The sequence below is a fragment of the Electrophorus electricus genome, chromosome 21 (assembly GCF_013358815.1).
Source record: "Electrophorus electricus isolate fEleEle1 chromosome 21, fEleEle1.pri, whole genome shotgun sequence".
NCBI lineage: Eukaryota > Metazoa > Chordata > Actinopteri > Gymnotiformes > Gymnotidae > Electrophorus > Electrophorus electricus.
In genome coordinates this window covers 1,059,409-1,078,050 of record NC_049555.1, presented here as the reverse complement: position 1 = coordinate 1,078,050, position 18,642 = coordinate 1,059,409, and the positions used below count along the sequence as shown (strand labels likewise).

Genomic DNA, 18,642 nt, shown 5'->3' with positions numbered 1-18,642 from the left:
GCGTGTTTGAGTGTGTGTGAGTGTGTGTGTGTGCGTGTGTGTATGTCTGCGCGCACGTGTGTGTGCGAGCGTGTGTGTATGTGTGTACGTGTGTGTGGGTGTGTGTGAATGTGTGTGTGCGTGTGCGTGTGTGAGTGTGTGGATGTGTACGCACGCACACGTGTGTGTGCTCGTGTGTGTTTGTGTGCATGTGTGTGTTTGTGCGTTTTTGAGTGTGTGTGAGTGTGTGTGTGTGTGCGTGTGTGTATGTCTGCGCGCACGTGTGTGTGCGAGCGTGTGTGTATGTGTGTACGTCTGTGTGGGTGTGTGTGTGAATGTGTGTGTGTGTGTGCGTGTGTGAGTGTGTGGATGTGTACGCACGCACACGTGTGTGTGCTCGTGTGTGTTTGTGTGCGTGTGTGTGTTTGTGCGTGTTTGAGTGTGTGTGAGTGTGTGTGTGCGTGTGTGTATGTCTGCGCGCACGTGTGTGTGCGAGCGTGTGTGTATGTGTGTGTGGGTGTGTGTGTGAATGTGTGTGTGCGTGTGTGAGTGTGTGGATGTGTACGCACGCACACGTGTGTGTGCTCGTGTGTGTTTGTGTGCGTGTGTGTGTTTGTGCGTGTTTGAGTGTGTGTGAGTGTGTGTGTGTGTGCGTGTGTGTGTGTCTTGGCGCGCACGTGTGTGTGTGAGTGAGCGTGTGTGTATGTGTGTGCGTGTGCGTGCGAGTGTGTGTGTATTAGTGTGTGTGCATATGTGCGTGTTTGTGTGTGTTTCTGCGTTAGTGTGTGTGTGTGCATGGTTGTGTGTGCGTGTGTGTGTGTGTATGTGTGCGTGTTTGCGCTCGCGCATGTGAGTGTGTTTGTGTGTGAGTGTGTGTGTGTGTGCGTGTGTGTGTTGGTGTGTGTGTGTGTGTATGTTAGTGTGTGTGTGCGTGTTAGTGTGTGTGCGTGTGTGTGTGTTTGCGCGCGCGTGTGTGTGTGTGTGCCTGCGTGTGTGTGCGTGCGTGTGTGTGTTTGCATGCGTGCGTGTTTGTGTGTATGTGTGTGTGAGTGTGTGTGTGTGTGAGTGTGTGTGTGTGTTTGTGTGTGTGTGTGTTTGTGCGTGTGTGTTTGTGTGCGTGCATTAGTGTGTGTGTGTGCGTGCTTGTGTGTGTGTGTGTGCGCACGTGTGTGAGTGTGTTTGTGTGTGTGTGTATATGTGTGCGTGTGTGTGTGTGTGCATGTTTGTGTGTGTGTATGTGTGTGTTAGTGTGTGTGTGTTTGTGTGCGTGTGTGTGTGTTTCTGCTCTGTGTGAGTGTGTGTGTGGATGTATGTGGATGTGAGTGTGTGTGTTTGTGTGCGTGTGTGTGTGTTTGTGTGTGTGTGTGTGTGTTAGTGTGCGTGCGTGTGTGTGTGTGTGTGTGTGTGGCTATGTGTGTGTGTGTGTGTGTGTGTGTGTGTGTGTGTGTGTGCGTTTGCATGCCTGCGTGTTTGTGTGTGTGTATGTGTGTGTTAGTGTGTGTGTTTGTGTGTGTGTGAGTGTGCATGTGTGTTTGTGCGTGTGTGTGTGTGTGTGTGTGCGTGCGTGCATGCCCACGTGTGTGTGTGCGCGTGTGTTTGTGTACGCACACGCACGTGTGTGTGTGCTCGTGTGTGTGTTTGTGTGCGTGTGTGTTTGTGCATGTTTGAGTGTGTGTGTGAGAGTGTGTGTGTGTGTGTGCGTGTGTGTGTGTCTGTGCGCGCACGTATTTGTTTGCGAGCGTGTGTGTATGTGTGTGCGTGCGCGTACGGGTGTGTGTGTGAGTGTGTGTGTTAGTGTGTGTGCGTATGTGCGTGTGTGTTTGTGTGCGTGTGTGTGTGTGTGTGTGCGCTCGCGCGCGTGTGTGTGAGTGCGTGTTTGTCTGTGTGTATGTGTGTTAGTGTGTGTGTGTGTGAGTGTATGTGTTAGTGTGTGTGTGTTAGTGTGTGTGTGTGCGTGGGTTAGGGTTAGGGTTAGGGTTAGGGTTAAGTGTGTGCGTGTGTGTGTGTAAGTGTTTGTGGATGTGTGTGTGCGTGGGTGTGTGTGTTTGTGTGAGTGCGTGTGTGTGTGTGTGTGTGTGTGCGTGTTTGTGTGTGTGTGTTAGTGTGTGTGTGAGTGTGTGTGTGTGTGTTTGAGTGTGTGCGGATGTGTGTGTGCGTGTGTGAGGATGTGTGTGCGTGTGTGTGTGTGTGCGCGTGTACGTGTGTTTGTGTGTGTGTTCGTGTGTGTGTGCGTGTGTGCGCGTGCATGTGTATGCGTGCTTGTTAAAGTTCAAGTTCGGTTTATTTGTCACATACATATTCATACACAGTATAACTCGCAGTGAAATGGTTGAGAGTGCTCTGTCCAAACTGAGGAAAAAAAACAGGAGTGCAAAGAGAAATATAGATATTCTATATATGTACAAAAATATATTAACAATGTATGTACAATATATGTATATTATGATTATATACACAATGTACAATGTATATGGTTGTGTATATATGTACACAATGTACAGAATGTACAGATCCATTTTGTAGAATAACATATTTACAGTTTTTATGTTACAAGGTAATTGAATATATATATATATATATATATATACATACAGTTATACAGTTATGTTTCATGGTGATACAGAGGATCTATGGCCTGTCAGAATGTGTAGTTACAACTACATATGCGTGACTTTCCTCGCGTCTCATTGCTCGTCTCTCTACACAAAGGTGCTGAACTCCGGTGTGGTGCAGGCGTCCTGGGAAGCCTCCACAAAGATGGGCCAGCATGACGGCTTCAGGCTGTACTACTGTGAGGCCCACGCAATGCAGTTCACCGGGCCGCTCAACTTCCCCCGCAACGTCACCCACTACAGCATCTCTCTGCCGGGTGTGTAGCCCAACACTCCACAAGAGCGTTGGTCAAACTGGGGGTTGACGGCTGTCGGGAGGTCTGTCTCACAGCTACGAAACCTGCGCCTTACTAGCTCAGGGTGCACATCCATGTACATGCACAGTGTAAATTGATGCCTGTAGTCTCAGAAGTGGATCCTCACTGGGATCTTAGGAAAACCCTTTGTAGGTGATATATTATTCAGGGAATTTCCTACACTATTCAGTTCACCATGCTCCAGCATGCTCAGTCGTTCCTGTAGGATCTTCACAGTGGTGTACAAAGGGTGTAAAATCGGTGGTGTAAATACAGCCTCCGATTACGTTTTGTTCATCTTTCTATTTTCCAGCTGTGAGTCCAGTGCAGATAGTGATCTGTATTTTGAGGTTCTGTATTGGTACATTTAAAAATAAACTATCCCTTTTAAAAGATTTGAAGTGCTTTTATAAGAAATGGAAAAAAGTAGTAAAAATGGAACACAGTTTAAAATAATTATTTAACATTTGCATTAAGCCTTTTGAAGAAATGCCAAGTAAGAGGTCCCACTGTCGCTGTTAATTTTGTTGGCATTCGCTCAGAGGAAAAAAGTCCTGTTCAGGTGCCTGCCTGTTTCAAAGCCATCCTGACAGTTTCCGTCATGGGATTTGGGATCAGTGTGGCTTTAGGAATTAATGCCAGGCAGCTGTGATTAGAAGGGTGCAGGTGTGATAAACGAGACATCTGCAAAGTAGCAGGCAAGCTTGGAAATCACAGTAAATGAAAAGATTTATTTATTTTTTGTTGTTGTTTGACGGTCTGTGTTTTATAGAAGATTAAAGCAGAGGAATGTGTTCAAAGTCATAATCGACCACAGACAATTTATAGTTTTTATGCAGAGAATGTTCCTTTTCCACACACTATTTCACATGCACATACTCACTCTCCCATCACTCTCTTATACTCTCTCTCTCCCTCTCACACACTAACTATGTCTCTCTCTGTCCCAGCGCTGGTGTGTGAAATCAAGGTTCTGGCATTCAATCAGCATGGTGATGGCAACGCAACACTTCGCTTTGTGTCTCTGAAGGAGGCAGTGGAGAAGTCAGGTGACCACTCTCACACATGTGGGCATGCACATACTACATATTACATAGTAAGAGCAACTTGCTCCCTGTGGAGTGTCTAACACTGTCATTCACCCTGACCCTATACTGACCTTACACACCTAACTGTCCACCTAACACTGTCATTCACCCTGACCTTATACTGACCTTACACACCTAACTGTCCACCTAACACTGTCATTGACCCTGATGCTATACTGAACTTACACACCTAACTGTCCACCTAACACTGTCATTCACCCTGACCCTATACTGACCTTACACACCTAACTGTCCACCTAACACTGTCATTCACCCTGACCTTATACTGACCTTACACACCTAACTGTCCACTTAACACTGTCATTCACCTCTCTCCGTGCAACATTTCGGACAGGCCAAGCAACATATATAATTCGTAAATATCACTGTCGAATATCAGTTTCTTTGTAATGGCTCCATTATGCTGAAGGCGATGTTAGCTGAGCTAGCTGGTCGGTGAAAGGCTAAGCCGCTAGCCTAACAGTCGTCCCAAACTTGTGAGCGTGTACTTTTCCAACAACATATATCGCTATTAGCACGGCATTTAAAAACCTTTATGTTCGACTGTGTGAGAAACAAAAGATAAAAAATCCAACGGAACTCCTACGACTCGACGCTCAACAGATGACTCAAACTTCTTCTTTAGTGCTCTCGTACAAAAGCAACGGTCACTCGGATTCGGTTGGGCTGCTCCAGCTAGAAACCAGCAGTCTCTACCATGTATAAATGGGCAGTTTCCCTTGCGAAAAAGACTAATTTCTAATGGATGCAGAGAAAAACAACCACAGAGCATCAAGGAATGGAGTTATCGCCGTTCTTCATTAACGTCTGTAAACAGGAGCCACGACTGGTGTGCCTTTGTTAGCTTAGTGCCTTCCCTAGAATTTTTCCACCACAGTATGAGAATCTTCTGCACATACGGATTTACTTACTTCAACTTTTATGCATAGTTTGCCTAAGATCGATTACTAGGCTCCATGAAAAAGAAAATAGGGAAATTAGAGAAAGCTTCCGGCGCCATATTAAACCTTGGCAAGTCGGTGGCCAAGTACTTCGGCTGCTGGAGGAACAGACGTTGCCCCCAGCGACAGGCCCCTGAAAATTGCCAGTCAGGGATGTTCTGTACAGGCACGGGCTCACCAGGCACCCGCGCTGCCCAAGGCCCGACTGTGCCGGGGAAGAAACTCTCCGGCATGTGTTTTGGGACTGCGGGATGTCTGGAGTAAGGTAGCCGACCTGTGCAGGACATTAAACCCGAAGTTTACACTGATCTTTGAGAAGGTCATATGGGGGTGGCCCCAGGAGACCAGGCCATCCTTCGCGCCCCGGATATGGAAGCTGGTAAGCATATCCAAAAAAGAACTATGGAATGCAAGGACCAGCCTCATCCAGAAAGGGATGTGCATGGATACCTGGGGATTGTATAAAAAGGTTTGTGCTGATTTAAAATTCAGGATTGAGCATGATGTCATCCGGTGGGGCTACCACGCGGCCAAGGAGAGGTGGAAGGGCCTCTTCGAGCTGTAGGCCCCCCGGAGTTTTTTAGGGTTTTCAGTAAAAAAAAAAAAAAAAAAAAAAAAGGTTTAATATTAGCTGAGACTCTGCTCCATCCGGTGGTCCCAACAGACCACCGTGTTTTATTGTTTTAACCACCATGATAGAGATACAGAATCAAGATGGTGCTGGTGAAGTCGGCTGCCGTCACGACTGCTCCGTCCACACCTGGCACTTTTTTCACTCTTTTCGCTCTTCCCGCTACCCCTGATTTCTCTGCACAGCAGAGACGCCCTTATTTCTCTTAATCTACATAGCACTCACCTCAAGCCGTCTTTAACCCCAGACCCAAGATGGCCGACAGAGATCCTGAGGGAAAACAAAGGATGCGGCGCGAGGAAAAGGCCTCGAAGGAAGCGAGCCAGCGTCAGGAACAGGCTGAGGGCTCGCGCACACTGAGCTCCCTTACCTAGCATCCTGCTAGCCAACGTCCAGTCTCTGGACAACAAGCTAGACGACCTCCGGGCCAGGATAAAGTTCCAAAGGGACATTCGGGACTGCAATCTCCTCTGCTTCGCCGAGTCATGGCTGAACCCAGCGGTACCAAACCGCTGGCGAACAGCTGGTGCAACAATGCCAATGTTGTTACTCTCGCCCGCTCCTGCTCACCCAACCTGGAGCTCCTTGCCCTCAAGCTTCGTCCTTTCTACCTTCTACCGGAGTTCACTTCGGTCATCATCAACACCGTGTACATCCCACCTCAGGCCAACATGGACACTGCACTGTGTGAACTTCATGAGGCTCTCACACAGTTTCAGACACAGCACCGGGACGCTGCACTTATTGTGGTTGGGGATTTCAACAGCGCTAACCTCAAGCGTGCAGTGCCCAACCTTTACCAGCAGGTAACCTTCCCCACCAGGGGAAATAGGACACTAGACCACTGCTACACCCCATACAAGGACAGCTACAAGGCACTAGCTCATCCACCGTTTGGTAAGTCGGACCACGCCGCCATCTTCCTTCTACCAAAATATAAACAACGGCTGAAAGCTCCGGTTCAGAGGGAGGTCGCGCGCTGGACAGACCAATCGGTGGCTGCTCTGCAGGACGCTCTGGATGACGCAGACTGGGACATGTTCCGGCGCAGCACTGATGATGTCAGCGAGTTTACGGAGGCAGTAGTAGGGTTTATTGGGAAACTGGTGGACGACACGATTCCAAGAACCACCATCAAGAAGTTTCCCAACCAGAAGCCCTGGGTGGACAGAACCATCCAGGAGGCTCTGAACTCTCACAGTGCTGCCTACAATGCGGGAATCATCAGCGGGAACATGGATGAGTACAAGTTTGCAGCATACGGAGTGCGCAGGGCGGTGAGGGAGGCGAAGCGGCGCTACGGGAGGAAACTAGAGACACAGTTTCAGCAGAGTGGCTCTAGATCCATGTGGCAGGGACTACGGACGATCACGGACTACAGGAGCCCACCCTCCGGACTGATGAGTGCGGATGAGTCTCTGGCAAACGAGCTGAATACATTCTTCGCTCGCTTCGAGGCTACAACTAGCTGCGCTAATGCTAACAGCGCTAATGCTAACAGCGCTAATGCTAGCAGCGCCAATGCTAGTAGCGCCAATGCTAACGGCGCTAGTGCTAACAGCACTAATGCTAGCAGCGCTAGTGCTAATGGTACGATCGGCGCAGCCAATGGCGCATGCGCAGGGCCCACCATAGAACAGCGCCCTCTCATCATCACGGAGAGTGACGTGAGGAGAGTGTTTAAAAGGGTGAATACCAGGAAGGCGGTGGGACCAGACGGTATCTGCGGGAGAGTCCTCAAAGCCTGTGCAGATCACCTAGCCCCGGTATTCACCGACATCTTCAATCTCTCCCTGACGCTCGGTGTCATGCCGTCCAGCTTCAAGCGATCCACCATCGTCCCCGTCCCAAAGAAACCTCGACCCTCCAACCTCAATGACTACCGCTCTGTTGCCCTCACATCACTCGTGATGAAATGCTTTGAAAAGCTAGTCAGAGACTTCTTCACATCTTCACTGCCAGCCTCCATGGACCCACTGCAGAGAGTAGATAGTTTCAGGTACCTTGGTGTTCACATCTCCCAGGACCTGTCCTGGTCCCACAATACCAACTCCCTGGCAAAGAAGGCTCTTCAGCATCTTTACCACCTCAGACGCCTAAGAGACTTCAGACTGCCCTCCAAGGTACTGCGGAACTTCTACACCTGCACTATCAAGAGCATCCTCACGGGGAACATCACAGTCTGGTTTGGGAATAGCACCAAGCAGGACAGACAAGCACTCCAAAGGGTAGTGCGTTCAGCAGAGCGCATCACTCACACGGAACTTCCTGACCTGCAGACCATCTACTACAAGCGGTGCCAGACCAAGGCCAGGAGGATTGTGAAGGACCCCACCCATCCCAACAATAGACTCTTCTCTCTGTTGAGGTCAGGGAGGCGCTTTGACTCCCTGAAGACCAAGACAGAGAGACTGAAGGGGAGCTTCTTCCCACAGGCCATTCGGGCCCTGAATTAGGGAAACTGTGGGGACCACCACCACCATGTAACATAACTGTATATATATATATATATATATATATATATATATATATATATATATATATATATTCAATTACCTTGTAACATAAAAACTGTAAATATGTTATTCTACAAAAGGGATCTGTACATTCTGTACATTGTGTACATATATATACACAACCATATACATTGTACATTGTGTATATAATCATAATATACATATATTGTACATACATTGTTAATATATTTTGTACATATATAGAATATATATATTTCTCTATGCATATATATATATTTTACATATATAGAATATCTATATTTCTCTATGCACCCCTGTTTTCTTTTTCCTCAGTTTGGACAGAGCACTCTCAACCATTTCACTGCGAGTTATACTGTGTATGACTATGTATGTGACAAATAAACCAAACTTGAACTTGAACTTGAACTTGAACATAATAGATAAACATTGTTTTAAGTAGAAATTGTAGGTCTGTTTTTTTATTAATAAGTGTTTTTTTATTTTGTTTTTTTGTGTGTGCTTTTATTAACAAAATGAACACTGTTATTGTGGGTTTTTATCATTTGCATTGTGTGCCCTGTTTTAACTAACATGGATCTGCCGTTTTAACTTAGACTCTGTTTTTACTCTATCATGGTGGTAGCTTTTTAGTATTTTAGTGGTGTTCTTTAGTATTTTAGTGGTGTCTGTCTTTTATGGAGAGGCCGTTTTAACAGTTTTATTGTTGTTTTATTTGGTTGCCCAGGCGCAGCTGGGCCGAGAAGTGATCTTGTAATGGACTTTTAATGATGACCCCAATTAAATTGGTACATGGGGGGGGGGGACCGTGGTATTTTATGTCCTGGACTTTTAAAGAATTTTATACATATTCCTGAATTTTTATTATTATTATTTTATTTTGTAATTGATTTATGATTAAATAAATCTTATGGAAAAAAAATAATCTGTTCCTATCAGTTCAGATATGATATTGATCTTTTTTACGGGATTTTATTGCTTGATTTTAATGGTGGTTTTTGTGTTTTTTGGGCCCAGCTTGTCCGGACCAGAAGCAGCACCCCCTGGAGGATTTCTAAGAACTGCGATGCCGATGGACTGGAGCACCTGCGGAGGATCTCCGGTCTGGACCCTGCGGTTGGAGGAGAGCAGATGGCGGACGGCGGACCTCGGAGCCTGGCGCTGACCGATGGGGCCTCGGCGAAGGCTTCGGAGCCTGAGGGACCTGCTCTGGCAGCAGGAGGCCAGGTTTCGCTGGGAGAACCCGGAGGACGGTACCCTCTTGACGGAGAGGGTTCTGTTCATGCGGGAGGTCCTTTTCGGTGCTCTGGAGCTGACGCTGGGGGACCTCATTTGTGCTCAGCGCAGTGGGCCCCTGGGGTTCTACGACGTCACGGTCTCCTCCGCTGAGATCTACCGTTGGGTCCTGGAGTGGAGGGTGGAGCTCCAACGCCACCCCGTTGGGAAACATTACGTGGTGGAACCTCTGTGGGATGGGAACCATTGTATGGTGACCACCCACATGTTTAATCCCCACGTACCCACGGATCTTATCCGCAGGTTCCTCCAGGAGTACGGCATCGTACATCCAGGGGAGAGGATGGTCCGTGACGAGCTGGGAGTTTGGAATGGGCGCCGCCAGTTTCAAATGACTTTTAAAGAGGACGGTAAGAGGGGGTGGGTGCACCCCCCGGCCCTCTTCGTTCTTGGTGGTAACCGGGGGTATCTTTTTTTATAGGGACCAGCCGGTCTTTTGCAGGAGCTGCCGGGGCCACGGCTTGCAGTGTTTGAACTGCCTGGACAGTGGGCACATGGCACGGGACTGTAGAGGTCCACGGAGGTGCAGGCAGTGCCGTGGCGAGGGACATTTGGCCCACTCCTGCCCTAACCAAAGGAGGACCTATGCAGCTGTGGTGGTTAGGGGTGGGAGCAGAGGAGTGGCAGTCCTGGAGGCGCCAGACGGTCCACGGCTGGAGCAGGTGGTAGCAACTCCGGGAGGAGAGGAGGGAAGGTCTTCCTTGCAGGAGGGTGGTTCGTCGGCCAGGCGGACCCAGGAAGCGGAGAAGGTGGCCCCGGTGGCGGTTGTGCGAAAGAGAGTGAGGACCGGCTGGAAGACCCCCGGAGAGAGTGTGCGTACGGCCAAGGCGAGGAGGGCTTGCCGGATGGTGGAAGCGGCGCCCATTGAAGGCCCCTCGACTTCAACCCCCAGGCCGGATAGTACGGGGAGCTTCCCGACTATCTCCCCTTTGGTGATAGACTTGGACACTACAGAGGAGAACGAGGGGGAGAAGCGGAAGAAACCAGGGAAGAGGACAGAAGTCTTTTTAAATGACACAGACTTCTGGGGGTTTGTAGGCTTGGGGGATAAATGGGAGGGGGGTACTTGTTTTAAGAATTTTAAATGATCTGTGGTGAGTGTTTTATGTGTTTCTTAAAATCCCGTAATGTTTTGAGGGAGGTGAATGTTGTAGACCAAAGGCCGAGGAGCGAAATTTTGTTGTGTTTGCAATTTTTTGTTTTTGTTCAGCCACCGATTCCTCCTCTTGCTCCTCCTCCACGAAACTTTCAAATCCTTCTGTGTTCTTCTGCCTTATGAGTATTTAAATGTAATGAATATAATTTATTTGCTGCTGAGGTGTCATGGCACATGAAGTCTGCCACAATTTCTCTTTACTTGGGCCCCAGGGCATTCCTAGCCTGCAATGAAGAAACAAACAAAAAAATAACTCAGGCCATTGGCATAAATGACACACTGTGCGATACTTACGTGGGTGGCAATGGAGCTCCTAATATCTGTGAAATTTGGTATTCCTGGCAGCTGCATCCTCTTCCAAGCATCTTGCAAGTACTCATTCAAGTTCTTGCAAGTGTTTGGGGTGGAATTGGAAAATACATATTTCAAAATTGTTGCTCCCAATAACCATGGCCTTAATTGCAAATATTTCGACATCCACTCAAACTGCTCAGCTGTGAGGTGGAGCTGCGCAATGCTGAAAGCTTTATTTGTTTTGTGGGACTATACCTCTTTAAATGAAAATGGACAAAAACACAAATAATACATAACATGATCTGCAGTATCAAAAGTAAATTACTGCAGAACTGACTATGTGTAATGTTCCAATAGAATTAGGGCAAATAACAAATGCTTACATTTATGAGGTAGGTGTCTTATTGCTGGTCATGTTCTGTCAGCATGACCACCTGCACCTTGAGATTTTGAAATACCCCCGATCTATGCCCATAAATGCACGAGAGGAAGGCTGTGACGTAGCCATACCACAACCTCTGTGTTTTTATGGACCGTTTTTGGGACAGGTTCTCTGTGAGGGGGAAAAAAGGCAAACAATAACAACATAAGAATGAAACTTGACACCGTCCCACTTGCACTCTTATGCACCAATGCCCCCCAGCGGGCCAGCGGGCGGACCCAAACTGGCATACTTAAATAAATTACTTGATAACATCAGATATTCTCAAAGCACAGTACATTTATCAACAGAACATTTCATAGGACTAATACAAGTACCTGCTTACCAATTTTCAGCCGTCTACATGCATCCGATTGCCAAAAATTTCACGCTGAAGACACCGTGCTTTTCGGGTAAAATGTCCACAAAAACATGCCTGCCCTCTAAAATGTTCTTCAGGTATAAGTTCAGATTTTGTCACAGAAAATTAAATGACCATCAAAACAACTGCGTGACACATTTAAATGGTATACAGAGTGTTAGTAAAGTTCTTTAATTGTGTTCTCACTTCTTTGCGTGAAGACAAACATTTTTCTTTTGGTTTGGTTCCTTTGTAACAAACCCAAACTACGCAAGCCTTCGGTGAACTGAAAACGCTACTGAGATAAAAGTGTTCCTGAATAGACCATTAGACCGCCCTTTTCTATCTTATATTGATTTTTATTGGTCATTTCACGCCCTTGTCTTGGAGTGACAGCAATTCTCTGTCACTCCAGGGGTGATGATATTACTGCCTGCTACAGTTTCCCATGGTTTGTTTTTTAATGGAATGTTTTTGGAAGAATGAAAACACTGCGTGACTTACTTACTTAAATACTTACCTGGCAGGGGTGAGACCATGATCAGAAAGGTGGTTCGCCCAAGGCGAGGCTCAGTCATTGCACTTGGGCTGTGCTGACCCTTGCGAATTCCCCAAATGCGGGAATCTCGACTGCATAATTTCTGGTAGTGGGGGACTGCGTTCGCGCTCTCCCCTGAGGTGCTTTGTTGAAAGAGAGGTACGCATAAAAGGACGGTGGCTTGAGCAGTTTCTCTGTTGCAGAGAAACAACTGCATAGTTCAGTAATACCTTTGTCTGGACGGTGGCGGCGGTGGTACAGCGCGACGTCTCGTTTTGTTTGGCTGGGTGTCGCGGACGTCCGCGGCGAACGACAAAGTGGCTGGCACCTCATCAACTGGTAGCTTTTGAGGAATGAGTCCTACTTTGTGACCAGTGTGCTTATAATCATTCATTGAAAAAAAGTGCTGTGATTTGTACTGACGCATTTTGATGTAGCATGTAAGAGCTCCGTTAGCGACACCCTCTTTTGACACGTTGTTTTTGATTTGTTACCAAATTCTAAATTCTGTCCCTAAACCTAGCTCAGAGGAAAAAGCCTTCAAGCAACTGCCAATTGGAGAGTGTGTTTTAATTCCACAAATGAGGTGCTTGTCTTGTTTTGGATTGCCTTTCGTTATGGGTTTGGACCAGAGGTTTAAAGCTAGGGTTAGGGTTAGGGTTTGATGTAAAAATGATCAAGGTTTTTTTGCCAGAGAGGGGCAGACTGTTTTTCCACCATGAGTGGGTGTCGTTGCCTTCCTGGAAAAGACATAAAACTGTAGAATACTGCTAAAGCACTGCGCACCCACTGTGATTTTCCACAGGGAACTAATGGACATCGCACTGGGCAAACAGACCGGTTTCCATTTGTTGTTTAAATACAGAAATCGTGAAAAATTCACGTAGGCTCTCTCCACACGTAGGTATCGGTCCGTGATCGGGTGAACGATGCTTGCCGGTAGTGGATCAATTCATATCCAGTGGGGATGGTAGAGGGTGCTACACATAGGGATTTTTGACCAGAATTTCCTTCAGCCCCTTCCCTTACCTTTGATCAAGTCCATTGCCCTGCAATCCCGCCCCCTAACTCTCCCTTCCTTCCTGCTTGTCATGGTCTACCCCGCCCCCTGCTCTTTATCCTTATCCTTTTCCTGTGTTCTGCAGTGGGGAGAGGGTCCCTCTACATCTGCTTTCCCAAAGCATACTTACCTGGCAGGGGTGAGACCATGATCAGGAAGGTGGTTCGCCCAAGGCGAGGCTCAGTCATTGCACTTGGGCTGTGCTGACCCTTGCGAATTCCCCAAATGCGGGAATCTCGACTGCATAATTTCTGGTAGTGGGGGACTGCGTTCGCGCTCTCCCCTGAGGTGCTTTGTTGAAAGAGAGGTACGCATAAAAGGACGGTGGCTTGAGCAGTTTCTCTGTTGCAGAGAAACAACTGCATAGTTCAGTAATACCTTTGTCTGGACGGTGGCGGCGGTGGTACAGCGCGACGTCTCGTTTTGTTTGGCTGGGTGTCGCGGACGTCCGCGGCGAACGACAAAGTGGCTGGCACCTCATCAACTGGTAGCTTTTGAGGAATGAGTCCTACTTTGTGACCAGTGTGCTTATAATCATTCATTGAAAAAAAGTGCTGTGATTTGTACTGACGCATTTTGATGTAGCATGTAAGAGCTCCGTTAGCGACACCCTCTTTTGACACGTTGTTTTTGATTTGTTACCAAATTCTAAATTCTGTCCCTAAACCTAGCTCAGAGGAAAAAGCCTTCAAGCAACTGCCAATTGGAGAGTGTGTTTTAATTCCACAAATGAGGTGCTTGTCTTGTTTTGGATTGCCTTTCGTTATGGGTTTGGACCAGAGGTTTAAAGCTAGGGTTAGGGTTAGGGTTTGATGTAAAAATGATCAAGGTTTTTTTGCCAGAGAGGGGCAGACTGTTTTTCCACCATGAGTGGGTGTCGTTGCCTTCCTGGAAAAGACATAAAACTGTAGAATACTGCTAAAGCACTGCGCACCCACTGTGATTTTCCACAGGGAACTAATGGACATCGCACTGGGCAAACAGACCGGTTTCCATTTGTTGTTTAAATACAGAAATCGTGAAAAATTCACGTAGGCTCTCTCCACACGTAGGTATCGGTCCGTGATCGGGTGAACGATGCTTGCCGGTAGTGGATCAATTCATATCCAGTGGGGATGGTAGAGGGTGCTACACATAGGGATTTTTGACCAGAATTTCCTTCAGCCCCTTCCCTTACCTTTGATCAAGTCCATTGCCCTGCAATCCCGCCCCCTAACTCTCCCTTCCTTCCTGCTTGTCATGGTCTACCCCGCCCCCTGATCTTTATCCTTATCCTTTTCCTGTGTTCTGCAGTGGGGAGAGGGTCCCTCTACATCTGCTTTCCCAAAGCATACTTACCTGGCAGGGGTGAGACCACGATCAGGAAGGTGGTTCGCCCAAGGCGAGGCTCAGTCATTGCACTTGGGCTGTGCTGACCCTTGCGAATTCCCCAAATGCGGGAATCTCGACTGCATAATTTCTGGTAGTGGGGGACTGCGTTCGCGCTCTCCCCTGAGGTGCTTTGTTGAAAGAGAGGTACGCATAAAAGGACGGTGGCTTGAGCAGTTTCTCTGTTGCAGAGAAACAACTGCATAGTTCAGTAATACCTTTGTCTGGACGGTGGCGGCGGTGGTACAGCGCGACGTCTCGTTTTGTTTGGCTGGGTGTCGCGGACGTCCGCGGCGAACGACAAAGTGGCTGGCACCTCATCAACTGGTAGCTTTTGAGGAATGAGTCCTACTTTGTGACCAGTGTGCTTATAATCATTCATTGAAAAAAAGTGCTGTGATTTGTACTGACGCATTTTGATGTAGCATGTAAGAGCTCCGTTAGCGACACCCTCTTTTGACACGTTGTTTTTGATTTGTTACCAAATTCTAAATTCTGTCCCTAAACCTAGCTCAGAGGAAAAAGCCTTCAAGCAACTGCCAATTGGAGAGTGTGTTTTAATTCCACAAATGAGGTGCTTGTCTTGTTTTGGATTGCCTTTCGTTATGGGTTTGGACCAGAGGTTTAAAGCTAGGGTTAGGGTTAGGGTTTGATGTAAAAATGATCAAGGTTTTTTTGCCAGAGAGGGGCAGACTGTTTTTCCACCATGAGTGGGTGTCGTTGCCTTCCTGGAAAAGACATAAAACTGTAGAATACTGCTAAAGCACTGCGCACCCACTGTGATTTTCCACAGGGAACTAATGGACATCGCACTGGGCAAACAGACCGGTTTCCATTTGTTGTTTAAATACAGAAATCGTGAAAAATTCACGTAGGCTCTCTCCACACGTAGGTATCGGTCCGTGATCGGGTGAACGATGCTTGCCGGTAGTGGATCAATTCATATCCAGTGGGGATGGTAGAGGGTGCTACACATAGGGATTTTTGACCAGAATTTCCTTCAGCCCCTTCCCTTACCTTTGATCAAGTCCATTGCCCTGCAATCCCGCCCCCTAACTCTCCCTTCCTTCCTGCTTGTCATGGTCTACCCCGCCCCCTGCTCTTTATCCTTATCCTTTTCCTGTGTTCTGCAGTGGGGAGAGGGTCCCTCTACATCTGCTTTCCCAAAGCATACTTACCTGGCAGGGGTGAGACCATGATCAGGAAGGTGGTTCGCCCAAGGCGAGGCTCAGTCATTGCACTTGGGCTGTGCTGACCCTTGCGAATTCCCCAAATGCGGGAATCTCGACTGCATAATTTCTGGTAGTGGGGGACTGCGTTCGCGCTCTCCCCTGAGGTGCTTTGTTGAAAGAGAGGTACGCATAAAAGGACGGTGGCTTGAGCAGTTTCTCTGTTGCAGAGAAACAACTGCATAGTTCAGTAATACCTTTGTCTGGACGGTGGCGGCGGTGGTACAGCGCGACGTCTCGTTTTGTTTGGCTGGGTGTCGCGGACGTCCGCGGCGAACGACAAAGTGGCTGGCACCTCATCAACTGGTAGCTTTTGAGGAATGAGTCCTACTTTGTGACCAGTGTGCTTATAATCATTCATTGAAAAAAAGTGCTGTGATTTGTACTGACGCATTTTGATGTAGCATGTAAGAGCTCCGTTAGCGACACCCTCTTTTGACACGTTGTTTTTGATTTGTTACCAAATTCTAAATTCTGTCCCTAAACCTAGCTCAGAGGAAAAAGCCTTCAAGCAACTGCCAATTGGAGAGTGTGTTTTAATTCCACAAATGAGGTGCTTGTCTTGTTTTGGATTGCCTTTCGTTATGGGTTTGGACCAGAGGTTTAAAGCTAGGGTTAGGGTTAGGGTTTGATGTAAAAATGATCAAGGTTTTTTTGCCAGAGAGGGGCAGACTGTTTTTCCACCATGAGTGGGTGTCGTTGCCTTCCTGGAAAAGACATAAAACTGTAGAATACTGCTAAAGCACTGCGCACCCACTGTGATTTTCCACAGGGAACTAATGGACATCGCACTGGGCAAACAGACCGGTTTCCATTTGTTGTTTAAATACAGAAATCGTGAAAAATTCACGTAGGCTCTCTCCACACGTAGGTATCGGTCCGTGATCGGGTGAACGATGCTTGCCGGTAGTGGATCAATTCATATCCAGTGGGGATGGTAGAGGGTGCTACACATAGGGATTTTTGACCAGAATTTCCTTCAGCCCCTTCCCTTACCTTTGATCAAGTCCATTGCCCTGCAATCCCGCCCCCTAACTCTCCCTTCCTTCCTGCTTGTCATGGTCTACCCCGCCCCCTGCTCTTTATCCTTATCCTTTTCCTGTGTTCTGCAGTTGGGAGAGGGTCCCTCTACATCTGCTTTCCCAAAGCATACTTACCTGGCAGGGGTGAGACCATGATCAGGAAGGTGGTTCGCCCAAGGCGAGGCTCAGTCATTGCACTTGGGCTGTGCTGACCCTTGCGAATTCCCCAAATGCGGGAATCTCGACTGCATAATTTTTGGTAGTGGGGGACTGCGTTCGCGCTCTCCCCTGAGGTGCTTTGTTGAAAGAGAGGTACGCATAAAAGGACGGTGGCTTGAGCAGTTTCTCTGTTGCAGAGAAACAACTGCATAGTTCAGTAATACCTTTGTCTGGACGGTGGCGGCGGTGGTACAGCGCGACGTCTCGTTTTGTTTGGCTGGGTGTCGCGGACGTCCGCGGCGAACGACAAAGTGGCTGGCACCTCATCAACTGGTAGCTTTTGAGGAATGAGTCCTACTTTGTGACCAGTGTGCTTATAATCATTCATTGAAAAAAAGTGCTGTGATTTGTACTGACGCATTTTGATGTAGCATGTAAGAGCTCCGTTAGCGACACCCTCTTTTGACACGTTGTTTTTGATTTGTTACCAAATTCTAAATTCTGTCCCTAAACCTAGCTCAGAGGAAAAAGCCTTCAAGCAACTGCCAATTGGAGAGTGTGTTTTAATTCCACAAATGAGGTGCTTGTCTTGTTTTGGATTGCCTTTCGTTATGGGTTTGGACCAGAGGTTTAAAGCTAGGGTTAGGGTTAGGGTTTGATGTAAAAATGATCAAGGTTTTTTTGCCAGAGAGGGGCAGACTGTTTTTCCACCATGAGTGGGTGTCGTTGCCTTCCTGGAAAAGACATAAAACTGTAGAATACTGCTAAAGCACTGCGCACCCACTGTGATTTTCCACAGGGAACTAATGGACATCGCACTGGGCAAACAGACCGGTTTCCATTTGTTGTTTAAATACAGAAATCGTGAAAAATTCACGTAGGCTCTCTCCACACGTAGATATCGGTCCGTGATCGGGTGAACGATGCTTGCCGGTAGTGGATCAATTCATATCCAGTGGGGATGGTAGAGGGTGCTACACATAGGGATTTTTGACCAGAATTTCCTTCAGCCCCTTCCCTTACCTTTGATCAAGTCCATTGCCCTGCAATCCCGCCCCCTAACTCTCCCTTCCTTCCTGCTTGTCATGGTCTACCCCGCCCCCTGATCTTTATCCTTATCCTTTTCCTGTGTTCTGCAGTGGGGAGAGGGTCCCTCTACATCTGCTTTCCCAAAGCATACTTACCTGGCAGGGGTGAGACCATGATCAGGAAGGTGGTTCGCCCAAGGCGAGGCTCAGTCATTGCACTTGGGCTGTGCTGACCCTTGCGAATTCCCCAAATGCGGGAATCTCGACTGCATAATTTCTGGTAGTGGGGGACTGCGTTCGCGCTCTCCCCTGAGGTGCTTTGTTGAAAGAGAGGTACGCATAAAAGGACGGTGGCTTGAGCAGTTTCTCTGTTGCAGAGAAACAACTGCATAGTTCAGTAATACCTTTGTCTGGACGGTGGCGGCGGTGGTACAGCGCGACGTCTCGTTTTGTTTGGCTGGGTGTCGCGGACGTCCGCGGCGAACGACAAAGTGGCTGGCACCTCATCAACTGGTAGCTTTTGAGGAATGAGTCCTACTTTGTGACCAGTGTGCTTATAATCATTCATTGAAAAAAGTGCTGTGATTTGTACTGACGCATTTTGATGTAGCATGTAAGAGCTCCGTTAGCGACACCCTCTTTTGACA

At 47.7% G+C, this 18,642-nt stretch overlaps 6 non-coding genes and 1 pseudogene across 6 annotated transcripts; all 7 read left to right on the top strand.

The window, feature by feature from the left end:
• Positions 1 to 2,856, top strand: part of LOC113568596 — a 16,006-nt pseudogene extending 13,150 nt beyond the window's left edge.
• Positions 2,857 to 12,103: 9,247 nt separating this feature from the next.
• LOC113587417 lies at positions 12,104 to 12,267 on the top strand. The gene has a single exon (XR_003411734.2). It is a non-coding gene; the product is annotated as a U1 spliceosomal RNA (small nuclear RNA).
• A 1,044-nt stretch (positions 12,268 to 13,311) lies between these two features.
• On the top strand, positions 13,312 to 13,475 carry LOC118240492. Its single transcript, XR_004775449.1, has one exon. It is a non-coding gene; the product is annotated as a U1 spliceosomal RNA (small nuclear RNA).
• Positions 13,476 to 14,519: 1,044 nt separating this feature from the next.
• On the top strand, positions 14,520 to 14,683 carry LOC118240488. The gene has a single exon (XR_004775445.1). It is a non-coding gene; the product is annotated as a U1 spliceosomal RNA (small nuclear RNA).
• Positions 14,684 to 15,727: 1,044 nt separating this feature from the next.
• On the top strand, positions 15,728 to 15,891 carry LOC118240491. Its single transcript, XR_004775448.1, has one exon. It is a non-coding gene; the product is annotated as a U1 spliceosomal RNA (small nuclear RNA).
• Positions 15,892 to 16,935: 1,044 nt separating this feature from the next.
• On the top strand, positions 16,936 to 17,099 carry LOC118240507. The gene has a single exon (XR_004775466.1). It is a non-coding gene; the product is annotated as a U1 spliceosomal RNA (small nuclear RNA).
• Positions 17,100 to 18,143: 1,044 nt separating this feature from the next.
• LOC118240490 lies at positions 18,144 to 18,307 on the top strand. The gene has a single exon (XR_004775447.1). It is a non-coding gene; the product is annotated as a U1 spliceosomal RNA (small nuclear RNA).
• Positions 18,308 to 18,642: the final 335 nt, after the last annotated feature.